This window comes from Gallinula chloropus (assembly GCF_964237585.1).
Source record: "Gallinula chloropus genome assembly, chromosome: 12".
Classification (NCBI taxonomy): domain Eukaryota; kingdom Metazoa; phylum Chordata; class Aves; order Gruiformes; family Rallidae; genus Gallinula; species Gallinula chloropus.
This window is the reverse complement of record NC_140097.1, coordinates 17,855,379-17,866,040: the sequence shown is the minus strand read 5'-3', so window position 1 is coordinate 17,866,040 and position 10,662 is coordinate 17,855,379. Positions and strand designations below refer to the sequence as shown.

The window sequence follows — 10,662 nt, the reverse complement described above, 5'->3', positions numbered from 1 at the left end:
TCTTTTGTCGCTGTAGAAATCTGGATGTGTGTACTCCCTCTTTCACGAGGGAGCAACATAAGGTTTGATTAGAGAGTAATAATATACATATGTAGATGGCCAGGCAGGACAGAAGCACCGAACGGATTGCATATTTTGTCACCTCACAAATTGAGGTTAGGAATTGAAAATTCAGTAACAGAATCCAAACCACTTCAATGCAGACGTGTGAAAATGTATTTTCTTGAGGTTTAGGTGTAGACAAAGTGGGTTATCTTTATATAGATTTGTACATGTTTCACAGCACCAGATTTATTTTATTTTTGAATGGCAAGAGGTCAGTTTTACAACTATTGGTACTCAGCTTCTCTCCCCCCACTCCCCTCCCGCCAAGTTCTCCATCTGTTAGAAGAAATCCAAAACGCAAATATTCAGAATTATTAGAACTGGGTCTCATTTTCAGGCTTTAGATCTTCAAAACTGAGTCAGGAACATTGCAGGCCATGTCCCGATGCAGTTCAAGCAGCTATACTTTGATTTTTACCTTTTCAGTCTGATGTTTTGGCTTCAATTAGCAAGGTTGGATCCAAGTCCAGGATTAACACCTGAAAAGACCTGTTAAGATTTCTGTTCTTACCTGGAGGAAACTTAGTTCCTTCAGGAAGCTTTTCATGTGTGTGAAAGATAAAAAAGATGTAAGGCAGAAATCTTACACGGGAGGTTCAAGCTACAAGGCAGCTGCAACCCCCATCCCAGCAGGTGTCTTAACGGCCTCTGGGGTCAGGAGCTCCCGGACTATTGACTTTCATGTCTGACTTCGGGCAGTTGGATTGGAAAGTGATGAAGGAATTAATTGAGAGCCGTTGATTGGTTTCCAGATGACATCACATGGCTGCTGCTATAGATGATCTAAATAGCCCTATTTGACTAGTGTTTCAATAAAATCCAAATAACAAATAAATATGCTGGGCAAACTGTCCTCTCTAACATCGAGCATGCAGGTCTACCTACTTGATGGTTAACTGGGCACATTTTGCCTAAGATTGTCCAGAATAGCACTTCACAACTGTGGTGCTCTGCATGTTTTAAAGACGTTTACACCTAGTGCAGTCCAACTAATTGTACAATCAAACAAAAAAAATTGCTCATAATAAAACTGAAGTATAATTTTATGAACAGTTTAAATCACAACTGTTTTGTAGACATAATTTAGAATTAAATACTTAAACTTAACTCGGTGTGTAGAAAAGTAAGCATGCTAAAACTAGATCTTTTATGTAAATGTACAAATGCCATAAAACCATGTTTTCATTATGATATTACATAGTGCTGCCTGCAGCTACCCTGTAAATAATTTTTAAGAGTCTTCCAAAGCCATTAGTACATAGGTGGAATATTCAAAGTACTTACAGAAGCAAATGGCAACACAAAAATTTCCTACTCAAGAAGTATATTCACTGTAGGAATCTCTGCACCTGGTCAGAATGGGAAGGGATAGGCTTGGAACATGCTATATACAGGTAGACCTTTCAGTGGTAATCTGGATTTTAGTGAACCTTGTGGCTGAAAGGTTTCTCAACCCGCATGTGAAACAACTGGTCACAATAGCAGGAAAAGCAGATTATGTAAACCAGGTGGTCCTAGGGTACGTGGACTACTTCAAAGCCAGGACTTGAAACTGCCTGTTCTGCTTCCCACATAAGTCTAACTAACGAGCAGTTCTTTCGTAGGTGGATCTCTCATCTCTTCATGTCAACATTGCTACAATCTTATCATCACAATGTACAAGGCTGACAATTTTCAGAACCTCCTGTTCATTCTGTAGCAATAGGCAAAGACATATTTACGTCATAGCACTTGAAAGGGATTTGACTAAGTCTGGAAATGGCTTTACTCAGGAACACGCTCACACAAGTGCAAAAAATGCACATTTAGTCCTTTCATCACAGGAGACAAGTATTTCCTGTAACTTCTACTGACAGCAGTACAGTGGTTGAGTACCCATTGCCCCTAAACAGTGTGAGCAAGTGTTAGGTCTTAGCTTGAAGCTGCATTATCCTTTATTATGTTGTCAGTATTTTTCATTGGATTATAAAAATTACTTTCAGAGAGGTTAAACCCTAAGTTCAAGGGCGTGTTCTGTATCACAATTAGATCTTCACCTTGTAATTAGAAAGATTACTCCCAAAAGACATAGAAATATTCCTTGGCTAACTTTGAAGTGAAATGAGCTTGTTGCAGCCAGCATTTTAAAATATTAGCAGAATGAAGCAGAGGAAACACTTGGTCTTTTTACTGTTTGCATGAATGGGTAATAGGAGTACAGGGCTTCTTTCAATGCACGGTACGTTATGATGTCAATTTTTCTTTAGTGTGATGAGTTAGCCATGATATCATAGTGAATTATGTCATAATGCTAGTCAAGCTAGCGCCTGCTCCTTGGTTATATTCTGTACCGCTGACACTTGGTAATAAGAGACAGCAAAGTTCATTTATCAAGGTGTCAGGGGATATAGTCACTGGCTCCTTCAATTCATTATTGGCACGGTAGAAAAAACACTTGGCTCGTTCTCATTTCTGTCACAGAACAACTCATTTCTGTGTCCTAATAAAATGCCAGGCATAAAGCGGATTGAGATAATCCACTGTATTTTTGATGTGTGCAATACAGCGACAAGGCAGGAAACCTGACTACAGTCAAATATATGATCAGCTTCATCCCTTCTCAGTGGGAATTCTAATTTGGCACAGGACTTCTTTCTGGAGGGGCTTTTTGTACTAGGAGCTGTCACGATCCTTGTTAATTTTTGTTACAAAGCATTAGCATCTATCAACAGCATTCTGGTCGTTAATTACCATTGTTTCTTTCTCTTCTAACAGCCCCCAGAGACCCTTATAAAAATACTATTTCTCCTTCTGTTGGATGCCATGCATGCAGCATCCCATGGAGTGAACTACTCCTCCCCTGAACTCCAGAGCAAACTTACACTGACTTTAGGATATTTTCATCTCTTCCCCAGGAGTTACTGGGGGCAAAAGGTGATCGGTGAGGTGCCATCACCCTTAGAGGTGATTTGGGGAGAGGCAGTGCTGCCGGACCACTTCTGTTCCTTCTTTCCTGCCCTTCCGCCTCACTGTACCTGCTGTCTCCTCTCACCTACCAGCCCTTTGCAGCATCATGTGAACTTTATTTTAGAAGATTAGCACCAGGATTCTCCTCAGTACTAGTCTGTGTGTTGTCTTTTTGATGTTTTGCTGCAGTCCTTTTCTCCCTGCTTCTCATTTGGCACGGCATTTATCTTTCCTTAAAACTACTTCGAGTTTAACTGACACAGTCTCAGTGTGCATCCTGTACACAAACTGTGCAGACACGTAGAACACTCAACCAGGGTAATATTTCTCAAAATTCATGAGCCTTCATAGATTTTCAGTTCCAGTGTCCGCATGTGTACTAGAGTCTGATTCAACAGGGAGGGTATTTATAGCTTTTTCTTCCTAAATACTACAGGAAATACCCCATACAGTTTCTAGTCACAGCAGCAATTGGGGTAATTTTTTTCTAAGATGGCAAAATATTACTGGGCTTTAGAGGCAGCAGTTAGCTGACTGGCTGGCGGAATGATCGGTATGGAATCAAACACTGCCATTTCACAATCAAAATATAATTTGTCTCTGCAAAGATTTTTGTTTCCCCCAGAATTACTGCCAGAGAGCTCTGGGAACGGCTCTTTCTCATTGCCATTACAGGTAACAGTTTTCTTTTGAATGAGGATTTCTGTTTTCGTGCTATGCAGGTATTGAAAGTAGATTTTCCTATCAGTTCACTTCTGTGTTGATTTACATAACTCTTCTTTTTTTAATTAAAAACCAATTGTGGGGATAAAAGGTAGTTTAGATTGATTTCCTGGTTCAGATTTACTTGACAGTGTCACTTCATACACTAAGATCATGTCAAAACTTGATTTCAGTGACCACCAAGAGAATTGCTTATTTAAGATCCAGCCGTAGAGGTGGTTTTAACAGCAAGTGAAGGAACTATGGGCAAGCAGTGCTCGGAATACCCAATTCTGCATCAACACCCATTAGTTTCAGGGGGAACTGGGGTGGCCCAGCCTTTTCCTGGGACGGGTCTCTGTTGCGCTGCTTTAGTTTCTAAGCCATTGTGACCCCTCGTTTCAGATAAATAAATCACAGCTTGGTGCATTTCCTCTCTTTGGTCGCCTGGCACACTAACCAAATGCAAGCTTACCTCATTGTGTCCACTTGAGCTTTCAGATACCTTTACTGCCCGTGTGGCTGTAAGGATAACACAGCGCGTAGCAGCTTCTCCCTTGCCTTGCCACTCGTGTTAAGGGCGGGTAAAACGTTCCTCCGTTCAGATAGAATTTTACACCTAGTTTTTTCTGGCAAAGTCCGAGGCTGTGGAAAATCTGAGCTGTGCTTTGTGTTTGTTGAGCCCAAGAGCTGTTAAAGTGTGATGTTTCTGCTTTTCTTAATGAAGAGAGGAATATGTAGAGCTACCTCTGCTGGTGATGGAGAGCCGATGCGTGCTGAGGCCTGGCTGTGTCTTGAGCTGGTGTTTCCTTGAAACCAAATAAGCCAGAGAAAGTACATCTTCTGCTTGTTTATTGATTTAGGACTCTTCCTGCCCGTTTCTGGGAAAGAAAAAAAATTAATAAATGGCCACCTTCATTGTCTTACTTTTAATTTCCTTTCTCCAAAGTAAGCAGAGCAAAATTAGATTTAGTCTGATGCATATTCCCCAAATACATTACACGGAACTAGAGCGGTTAAATGAACTTTGCTTGGGAATTATTGGAAAGATAAATATTTAAACACTGAACTTGAGGTAAGTCATGTTTACGCAGTATCTATTTTTTTGTGGTGGTGGTGGTGTTGCTACTTTTTTTTCCCCTCCTTTTTTTTTCCTATTGTGGCTTTTCTAGTCAGCTCAACCTCGAGGACATTGCAGCCACGGTGAATAATAAATCCCACCTTCAAACAGCTGCCTGCTCGGTAGTGCTGCCAGCAGAGGGCTTGTGTCCCTTCCTTTTTAGCAAATGATCTTTGCATAGTTTTATTATTTCATTGTATTTTACGTTATATTTAGAAGAATTCAGAGTAAATTTCAAGAATTCAAATTATATCGCTAGGAAATAAAATAGCTTCTATTTTTATCCAAGAATTTTTCCATTGCAGAAGAGCTAACAAACCTTTGAGCTCTGCAGTGAGTGAAGCTTACATTTTAAGGACATATTTTAAATTAATAGACTTACAGAGATTGCAGTATGACACTCTACTAAACCAGACTCTTAGTTTCCAGAAAATGTCTGAAAAAGGAAAGGTTACATATTCTTTCCATTGCACATGGAAAAATACCAACAATTATATGGATGAAGATTGTGGTGCTGAACTATCTATAACTGATTAACTAAGTAACCTTCACTTCAGATTGTAGAAGATGATTGTGGTGCCTGTGTAAGTATATCAAACTAGAACAATTATTTCTACTGTAAAAAGCGTGGTAAGCAGATTTATGAACTCTTTAGGTGGCTAGATACTAAAAATTAATGCAATAAAAATATACTTATCTTTCTAAGCTCACAGTACAAAGAATCTTCAATTTTAAAACTAATGCAGATGAACTGTTAACAAGCAGTGATGATAATTTCCCTTGCTGTGGTGACATCAGTAAGAGAATCATGAAAGTAACTGGCTTTTTAAATTTCCACTAATTAAAAGTGTTTCTAATTGTAGGTCAGCTTTGTTCTTATCTGAGAATTTGCATGCATGAAAGTTATATTCTCTGGGGTATGTTGGTGGGAAATTGCACTGCTGAATATCTATAATAAAACTTAGCAAACATTCATTTTCAAACATAAGCCTAGTAAGAGTAGATGGGCTTCAGAGCTGGATGAAGTAAAAAGTGGAAGTAATTTTAGTGACTAGTTGCTAGAGGGTTTGCATGGAGACCTCTGGGCAGTGTTACCATCTGGAAAATCGTCCTTCAGTGCCAAAACCCACGAGGTACATCAGTGGGGTGCGTTTTCGGCATGGACCCTAACAGAACCAAGTGTACACATGGCAGGGGTTTCAAAGTTGATGTTTAGTCAGACAATCCCTTCAAAAAATACTGTGTTAAATCAATGTCACATCCTGCAACTAACTTGGGCTCCAATGAAGGGGAAAAATTGATTACCTAGGATTGGTGAGCAAGAGCCTTTGGTCTGGCATTTAGAAAAGAATGAACTGGGAGGCAGAAGTCTGTTAGAAGGGGATGTCGGATCTCCAATGGCTACGTGAATCCTAAAGCCATGAATCCTCAACCTACATTCACCAGGCGAATGTGAATGCACTGGGGCTGCCTGTAGTTACAATGTGTGTTTTGTTTCTGTGTAAAACCCAAGTGAAGTTTATTTTGTCAGGTTCACTGAAAGGACAGGAGTCTTGTCGATATGTTTGAGTAACACAACTTTCTCCCCTCCTGCTGCCGCTGCTGCGGGGAGCTGCTGCACAGTACAGAAATTTCAGTTTAAAGGAAATCACAGCGATGAACTAAGGAAGGAGAGAAATCTTGGGTACTTCTTAGGAAGGAGTACTGCAGTGGGCTACTGATTCAACTTAGTATTGTTCCTTAAAGTGCACTGAAAATATAGGCAGTGGTATAGTATAGAAATGGTGGGGTTCTTTGTGAGCACACCACCAGCAGATAAGTATTCATGAGCTTTGCAATTGTGTTAGCTAGCTGCTCAGAGGTGAGAGTTGTAGCACTGTTTTAAGACCTTCCTTTCCACAGAGCAGCTTTTGTGGTGTTTGCTGGTTTGGTGGGTTTTTTAGTGTCATGCCCAGCTGTATTTTCTTGGTTCTTCTGTACATACTCTGGCAGCTCCCAAGCACCCTGGGCTTGGTAGGTGTTGGCCTGCCGGATACTGAAGACCAATGGATATGGATACATATGGCTATATACGCTAGTGAAGGCTCCTGCAAACACTCTGTGTTTGGATAGCAGAGGAAGCCTTCCAGAAGAATATGGATTCCTTGATTTCCTCAACAAGAAAAAAACCAAAAATCTCAATCAGCTTTCAAGAGAAGAGGAAGGGGGAAACTGTGTGTTTTCTGCTGTGCTTAATTTTTGGCTGGCAGGGTGCTTAGTTTTGAAACTGAAATATGTTCTGAATGCAGCCCATTTAGCTATTTACTACTGTGCATCTCCAGATCAGAGGTCAGGAGCTCTCAAACCTTGTTGTGTTCATGAAGTCATTTGGAACCTGGGTTTTTAAGGGTTACCTGGTGTGTCAACAGCAGTTCTCCATACTTGCTCCTTTTGAGCACCAATATAATGTCATCAGTGTCCTTTTAAACTGTTTTAATTTGGCACATTTTTCTTACCTTCACTTAGTGATATTATTAGTAAGTTGGATCAGAACAGAAGATACGCCAGCCCTAAATCTTTTAGGAAAACAGCATATGCAACAGATTGAAAATTTCTTGTCATTTCAGTAGTATTCTGCAGATTTCAGGCATTTAAAATCAGTTCTAACCAGTAAATAATGAATTTTTGAATCTGATTTCTATTTTGAATAGAATTTCCAAATCATCCTAGTGACGTGGAAAAAAGAATGTTTGACGTAGTCATTTACATCAACAGAAGAGTAAAACTCCAAAGCATTTCAAGCCTTAATGAGGGTGATTCAATAGCTTCCGGCTTCCAACACCAGCCAATTCAAACAGCTTTGCAGTCTCATGCAAGCTAACCCAGCAGATGTCATGACCTAACTCTGCAAGATTCAATGACATGAGAAATGTGCTTCTTTGATATATTTCTAAATTATTTGCTTTGAATGCACGCTTGCCTTAATTAGAATTTATTAAGCAAATTCAGAATATTGGGTTGTTTTCTCTAGGTTTAGTAATGCCATCAGTATAACTACAGTTTAAAATAGTTTTTGTCTGTAAATCTAAATAGTTTCACTGCAGATGTAATTCCTTTGCTAGCTGCCTGCCAGTTGTATGGGAAACAAGAGGAGCACAGGGAAAATTGGAGAAATAATGTGTGTGGTGAGTTCCCACTGTTTGGTCTTACATGAACAGATCCGGTGAAAAGTGAGTGGAGAATCTGCAACTGTGAGAGATATTGAGAGGTCACTGTCTAATGTAAAAGAGTAATGTAAAAGAGGTAAAGAATATTATAGTTGCTACAAGTGGTTTGAAAATGTAAGTCTTGTTCGTTGGCCTCCAGTTAGCTGTGGAGAATGGGGAGCTGAGATCTCACAGCACTTAGGAGGTCTGCCAGTGAAGCTCACGTCTGAGCCAGTTTGTCAGCGGCTGGTTTCCCATTGCAAGTGTATGGCTGAAAAATCAGATCACTCATTTTAGAAAAATGACTCCTCTGAGGACTAGACCAATTAACTTCAAATGTGTTCATCTAAAAAACCTTATTAGGCCTGTTAGAGAATCAATTTTAGTGACATTCATATAACACCATTAAAATAATTATTTCCAACTGGACTGCACTGAAAATAATAAAATAAATGGTGGTTATGTAAAAAAAAGTGGTATTAAAGAGTGAAGAGGCATGCAAATCAGCTCTTCAATGGAAAATGATAACATTAGTTATTTGAAGGTAGACATGTCATTAAAAACACGAAGATTTTTCAGACAGGATATTACTATACTCTTGCATTTCCATTACAGATTTAATTCCTCCCAATATTTGATCCCTCATTCTCTGTCCTTGAACCCTTCCGCAGGGCAGTTAACCAAGACGGGGTTAGACTTCTAACAGTTAGACAAGTGCCCAGGCTGCCAAGGTTTTAAAGTATTACTGCTCTCCTCATTAAGACTCACGTCAAATGTGAATGCACTCCCAGTTGGAATGTGCCCTGTGGTAATAACCAGTAGTTGTGTCTAGTCATTAAGTATGTACATTTGATTCATGGTATTAGTATGTGACAGAAACAATTAAAACATGTCATTTCAGTAAAGCAGCCTCTGTGCTAAATCTTTCTCAGTTTGAAACTTGGGAATCTAGACTTCTGTCATCCAGATTTTAAAAGGATTCTGCTTCAAAAGGGTTTTTTACTACTACCTTTTGTCTGCAGAACATAAGCTACATTTTGATCTCCTAGGGAACATGTCTTCAAGTTCACAAATCAAAGTAGTACCTACTACTAGTAGTTCCTAGTCATGGAAGCGACCTGTGCAATTTACTCTGAATTAAGATTCTCTTGAACTGAGGTTTCAGATTCATTTCACAGTCATTTTTAGATGCTGATAAAGCACCAGCACACTCAGTGACGTTATTTCTATTAACAATCACATATTAGCAGGTATCAGTAATGTGTCCCAACTGTGTCGTACGTGGACTCCTACAGATCCGTGACGACTTTTCCAGTTGCTATTTACCAATCCAATCACATTCATCTAGAACTGTGGAGAATTGCATTGCATGCTTGACCTATATTCTGGTTTCTCTAATTAATAATTACAGCATATTGCATTGCTGTTTAAGGTATAATAGAAGCCCTGTTTATAATTTTCTTTAATGTTTAGATGTATTTAATGTATAATTTATGTAAGTGCAAGGGTTCAGGTGGCGCAGTCCACTTCCATCTCTCACACATATGAGCTTGCCAAATGTCTTAATGTTGTTGGTCTTTTCTGACTTTTTTCCCCTCAGTTTTTAATTGTCACAGTAGAAATAATACTTTGTAAGAAAACCTTTGAAATAGAAGCACTGTTTTTGTAAAATGGCCTTTCCCACCTCCACCAAAGCATTTCAAAGAGAAACATGCAATGAGTCCTATTAGTATCGCCTCTGTCCTTTGATAACACATCCTAGGTCTTCTCTCAAGGTATCTCTCTGCCAAGTAACTGTAATGTAAATTGAAAGGAGGCCCCTGGATACGGTAAGTTTTTGGTATTACTGTCAGTCGTAGGATACATAATGTTTACTCAAGAGCATGAAAAGTCTTGAGACCGCCAGTTGTGTTAAGACAGGAATTAACCTCAAAGAGCAGACTGGGAGGAGGCCTCAAATCAAGGTTTCTCTAATTTCAGTAAGAAATGCCAGGTTTTGTTATTGCCTGACAGAGTAACACCACACAGAGCTGAAAACCAGTCAGTGGCAGGGAAGTGACTGCGCGGTGGCACACGTCCAGCCCCATGTACAAAGGGACAGCTGTGGTCATTAAAGTGAGAGCTGGAATAGAGGAAATACTGTTCGAAACCCAAAATAACAACAGCTTCATCAGCCCTGGATTCAAGGGCCTGTCACAGGGATAGATCCAAAGAAGAGCAGTGCTGGGATCACGTACTGCTTGTCTGCCCCCTAAGCTACCTGCGTTTTTTCTGCCTGATGTTGGAATGCAGCATTCAGCGCCTTTTCTCCCTGCAGCCACCTCTTCTTTGCTGTGCTGGATGTGGTGTACCACAGGAAACCTTGATATCAGACTCCAGAGCAAAATGAACTCTGTTGCCTTAAATGATAGTCCATTTTTTTGATGGAGAAAGCAGAGGGGGTTTTGTGGTTTGGAGTTTTTTTTTAATTTGAGTTAGTGTTTGTTCCTGTGGCCCACAGAGGATTGCACAGCTTTGGAATCATGGGATGATACGTGTCCCTCCTCTTCCAGGAGTGCCACTTGTATTGCTGCTGTCAGAGCTCTGTCAGCATTTACATTACCA

General features: G+C 39.9%; 1 protein-coding gene across 1 annotated transcript in view; it reads left to right on the top strand.

Moving 5' to 3' along the window:
* SYN2 (synapsin II) overlaps positions 1-10,662 on the top strand; it is a gene marked incomplete at both ends in the record, with an annotated part of 173,562 nt that overhangs the window by 117,537 nt on the left and 45,363 nt on the right. The window lies entirely within an intron of this gene.